The sequence below is a fragment of the Bidens hawaiensis genome, unplaced genomic scaffold (assembly GCF_021521415.1).
Source record: "Bidens hawaiensis isolate Kalapana, Puna unplaced genomic scaffold, B.hawaiensis_p1.1 tig00053636_1, whole genome shotgun sequence".
NCBI lineage: Eukaryota > Viridiplantae > Streptophyta > Magnoliopsida > Asterales > Asteraceae > Bidens > Bidens hawaiensis.
In genome coordinates this window covers 93,865-99,874 of record NW_027499653.1, presented here as the reverse complement: position 1 = coordinate 99,874, position 6,010 = coordinate 93,865, and positions in this window count along the sequence as shown.

Here is a 6,010-nt window from a genome sequence, read left to right as displayed (position 1 = left end):
TGACTGCTGAAGTGGGTTACATTAGGATTTTAAAATATGAAGAGAGGATAAACAAGAAGGTTGTGAACTTGTGGTCGGTGGTATTGAATGAGAATATAACTTTAGGAACACAAAAAGCTCCTACTAGATACTTCTTAAACACAAATGTGTTGGTAAGTCTGTACTTATTTAAAAATATTTGTTGATTGTAAAATCTAAAAACTAGTAATTGTTATGATAACAGGAAGACTAAATGATAGGCTCGGTGGAATCGGACAAGAATGTTAGAGAAGTAAAGTTTGCACAAAACATGTACAGTTCAATGAGGTCAGACCTGAGTATATGTAGTTTCAAAAACATCGAGATGGTCTACTCCCAGTTTTGGAACATGAGGAATATTTCGTGGTGGTGTTCAATCTTAAAAAACTGTCAACATTTACAATTGACCACTTCCCAAATATGTTTCCGTTAGCAACAATACGGGACAATGAAGTGTTCGAATTCAAAGACACCATGTACAAACTAGTAAGAATCTAGTTAAAACAAGGTTATTTATTAAAAGTAAACAAAACATTGTATTAAAATACAATAATAAAACAGATATGTTATTTACGTTAAAAATGTTTTTGTAGAAGGACATGTTTGTGAGATATTTGGAGTCATGGAATCATCCAAAGAGTTAGGAGATAAAGGAGACTAGCATTGAAAGAATACAAGTGAAGTGGGCAATCACAAACCATGCGGCAGAAGGTGGAGTAGTTCTGATGAGGCACATGGAGACTTTTATGGGGGATGAAGAAAACTTTTAGGTTGGGTTTGCTAGACAAGGAATGAAGAAAAAGAGTCAACTTAAAGGTTTAAGGAAAAAAAATCTTGTCAAGAATTGTTTTGTTTGATTTAAACACTATAAGGAAGAAGTTTGGACGGATGCAGGAGTTAAGTAAAATGAGATCCATATGGTTTTGATAAAATCTTAGTGTTTGTTAAATGGGTAGCTTGTTTTGTTATACTTTAATTGTGGGGTAGGCCCGTGTGGGGTATGAACTTGTTTTTGTTGAACTGGATACGTTATGAAGACTGGTATGGGGGTTGGGTTGTTAAGGTATTAAATTTAGTAAGTGGTTGGGGCAAGACGTGATGGATGTGACGTCTGATTTTGTGTATTTGATGTTTTAAAATATGACGGTGGACACTATAATATATAGTACTTGTGGGCCCCTTTTATTGTTATTTTATGTTTAAATATGTTTGGGTACAAAGTTTTTGATTATGAAATATGTGAAGTGTGGACTAAAAGTTTCTTGGAAAATGGAGATTAAATAATATTAAGTACAGTAGAAAACTATGTTAGGTGGGTCCTTGTAGAGAATATTAAGGACATGAAGATGTTAAGTGGGTACAGTAGAAAGTATGTTAGGTGGGGAAACGTAGAAAAGTAGTAGATGTGACATTATTAAAGTTGTATCATATTTACTTGGTTGTGACACAACAAGTTAAACAAACGTTAAAAGCAGTAATAAATTAGGGAAAAAATGTACACGTTCTTGTTTGTAAAAATAAATTGCGAGTTCATTTAGCAAGGCAATTTTTTTTAAGATTAGAAAAGAGATAGAAAGAATATTATAATACAATTGAGGAATAGAAAATGAAGTGAATGAAAATGGTTTGGTTTGACAAGATAATATAATGATTATAATATAATGATTGACCAAAAGATATGTAAGATTGTAAAACTGATTTAATTGACAAAAAATATTTTTTTTGTTAAAAATGTAAACATGATTTAGAGAAAAACAGGTAAATTGTAATATGAAAATGAAAAAATTACATTTGGTTTGACAAGATAATAGAATGATTAACCTAAAGACATGTCAGATTGTAAAACTGATTTATTTGACAAACCTGCTTTAGAGATATAACAAGTAAATTGTAATATGAAAATGAAAAAAATAAATTAATAGAGTAGCAAAGTAAACCTGAAGGAAAAAACAAATGTACTCGCTACATAAGTAACAAAAAAAAAACAAATATTGAAAAACAAACATATGTTCTCCCTTTTAACATAACATATGCTTATATTAAATATAAACATATGTACGTCCAAATGGTAAGTTGATTATACTCACCAAAAAAAAACATGAGATGGTCATCTTAAAGTGAAATGACAAACACATTTGGTTTGACAAGATAATAGAATGATTGACCAAAAGACATGTCGGATTGTAAAACTGATTTATTTGACATACCTGCTTTAGAGATAAAGCAAGTAAATTGTATGTAATTGAAAAAAATAATAGAGTAGCAAATTAAACCTGATGGAAAAACATATGCTCTCCCTTTTAACATAACATATGTTTATATGAAATATAAATATAAACATATGTAGACCAAATGGTAAGTTGATTATCACCAACAGTGAAATGACACTACAAAAAGCGTTCATCTTAAAGTGAAATGGCATCTAACAACATTGTAATATGATGTACTTTTAAAGGTTGTATAAGATTAAATTAAACTCTTTATTCATTCAAGAGTCATAATTACCTTGGTAATGTAAAAATATAAAAAGTAAAGATAATCTAGGTACTGTACACATATATCTAGGTACTACAATATAGCCTTGCATTTCAAAATTTGTCAAAACCTTGTAAATTAATTATAGCTATATAGCAAGAGTTCGTGACATCAACATAGCAAATACTTATTCGTATACAAATGTTAAAAAATGTTCGAGTGATAGATGGCATTAAAAAATGGACTTTAATTGTTAAAACATATTGTACTATCTTGTATTTTTACAGGTTGTATAAGATCAATTTAAACTTTGTATTCTTTCAAGGGTCACATTTACCTAGGTACTATACAAATTTACTATTTAAGATAAGACATAACTAGTAAAGATAACCTAGTTAGGGGGGGGGGGGGGAGTACTATACACATGTGTACATGTACCCAGGTACTAAACAAATCTTAAAGATAGCATCTCAACTTTAACTTAAATTTTACAATTAAAGATAACCAACATAAAACAAAGGGATAGATGATAGTCATTCTGATACAGGGAATCTTGTGAAACATTAAACTACGTAAGTACACCAAACTAAATTAAAGAGAGAAAACAACACAACAACAAAAAAGTGAGAATCACAATAATAATGTCCCTCCTGCGTAATTGACGTTGCAAAACTTGGACATCAACTTCCAACTTGTTATTGGATTTCAACAACCAAGGGATTATTTGCTTTGAACGGTCACACATAGGTTGATCTAGCCAAATAAAATAACCACACTTGTTTTCCTGTAGATTGAAAACCATAAACAATATAAATATATATAGTGAAATTGAAAAACAAAACTTTATGTAGACATGGATATAATATACCAAAAGCGGAAATGAGTATAAATGCCAACCAATCTTCAAATCGGTCAAGGACGTACGTAAGGTGGCAACCTTATGGCAGTAGCAAACATACATGTCTGGTGTGTGTATGGTAGAATATGTTTTTAATGGGTATTTAACAAGAGTAAGGGTTGGAGAAATAAATATTATATTAATAAAAGAAAATAAATGATAGTACAAATGGTAGGAGATAAAGTAGATATCTCACCTGATTGATTGACACGATTCCCAACAAAGTAAACAAATAGATAAGTAAACATTGTTCTCAGTGCACACGTACATTAAGAAAAGATATATCCTGAAGATAGTACACTAAGAGGACCATCACACACATACATTAGAAAACATTAAAACACACATAACACATTAAAAAAAATACATCAAGATAGTACATAAAGTTAGATAATTTTCAATAGCTGAGGTAAGACTCTCACAAACTAATGAAAATAGTAGAAATGTTTGCAAAGTAACAGAACTCAAAGGAGGGGGTTGGGTATGGATAGAGAGTGGTGATGTTAGGAAGGGGATTATCAAAATCATACAACATCCATTCATCATTGTAACATCCTACTTTCGTTAAGAATTAATAAAATAAATTTCGTTTATTTTATAGCGTGCCGTTTACTAGTTTAAATAAATAAACTGATAGAAGGTGGGCTTGGACCTTAAAAGATGGAATAAGATGCGGAATGGGCCTTAGTTCCATGGGCTTAAGAGAGTATAAATACCCCTTAAACCCTAATCCTTTCCATTCTTATCCATCTCTACATCATAGCCTACACCATCAAAAACACACACAAGACTATCCTTTAACCCGAGCCTATATCCGAAGTTGAAAACTCGCGATTTTTGGTGCTAGAACATTGTAACGAACCGAACCTACATCAAAGACTAGCTCGTGCTCGTAGTTCGACTCGTTTAAGGTACGTTTATAACGAGAAATCGTTCATCTAGTTTCCGATTTGTTTAGGTAGTCTTAGATCTGCTTGGGTATGATCAAAACTAAGTTAATGCAACGAATCTTAATGAAATTCGTTAACATATGTTAGGTTAATTAATCAACTATGAGCCGTATGCCTATACCAATAAATCGCACCTTAAAAACCCGATGTCTGTATGAATAAGTGGTTATGGTTTGTAGGCGCTATCATTACGAGCTCAATGATACCAAATTCGTGATATTTCGTTGAGATTTGAAGGTTAATTGCATATTTGGGGGTCTGTTGACCAGTTGTGTTCATATCAATTTTGCCTTTGACCCTAAGTCAAAGTTTGGATAAGACTGACGCAATTCGTTATGATAAGATAACGAATTAGTTTACGTATTCGTTATGTCCAAATAATGAAACAGTTTCCCCAGTTCGTAACGAGCAGATAACGAATCAGGTGATTCGTTACCCATCCAATTCGTTAGGATAACGAACCAGATAACGAATCAGGTGATTCGTCACGCACCAATTCTCTATGTTAAGATAACGAACTAGACTAACGAATCATATCACGACAATTAACGAATTAGTTAACGAATTAGGCTTAATTCGTTATAGCAAATGATTTAAAGAATTAGAAAATAAATAAAAATCATAATGGAAAATGTGTTAAGACAGTTAATGAAAATAAATTTTTTCCAAGCTAGGGGCTTTGCCCCTTGGACCCCGCTAGGGGCTACCGCCCCTAGAACCCCGCTACCAGGGGCGCTGCCCCCAAATCCCCGGTTCGTTGAGGGTAATTGTTAGACTAGAAATACTATATGGGTAGTGATAATTAATTGATACGTGTAATTATTTTACAGTCAGCCGTGCACAGCTAAGGAAATGAATAACAACAAACGGGGAACGTAATCGCATTTAGGTGAGTTCCTAGCCCCATTTCGTTGTTATGTTTTCGGGGCTGTGTGCATACTCGATGTGATAGTTAATACACTTACCTTAAATGGTAAGTGTATGACATGTATGATTTATATGTTAATTATGTATATCTTGAATGTGAACGAAAGCTAGTCGGTACGTGAACGATCTTCGGATATTGCACGTAGTGACAAGGGAGGTATGTATGTAACAGATGAATGTGTACTATATATGTATGTACAACATATGAATATGTATGAATAAGTAAAGAATGTATATGTATGTTACGGGTATGTAAAGTCAGAATGTATGAAGATGAAGAAGTAAGGGATCAGACCCTAATAATATCTGAGATAGAGAAGAAAGGGATCAGACCTTGATAATATCCGAGATAGAGAAGTAAAGAGGGATCAGACCCTACTAATATTTGAGATAGACAAGAAAGGGATCAGACCCTACAAATATATGAGATAGACAAGAAAGGGATCAGACCCTAATAATATCTGAGATAGACAAAGGAAAGAGGGATCAAACCCTAATAATATCTGAGATAGAAAAGGAATGGATCAGACCCTAATAATATATGACATAGAATGGACAGTAAATATATAATATGAAAGTAATAAAGTATGCACGTATGTATGAAAGTATGAAATGAAAGCAAATTTGTAAAGTAATTATTATTTATCTTCGGATGCATGATTGAAGGTAAGTGTATGTATTGTATGACGTATGATTAACTAGAACTCACTCAGCGTAGATGACTTTTAGTATGCACGCAGGT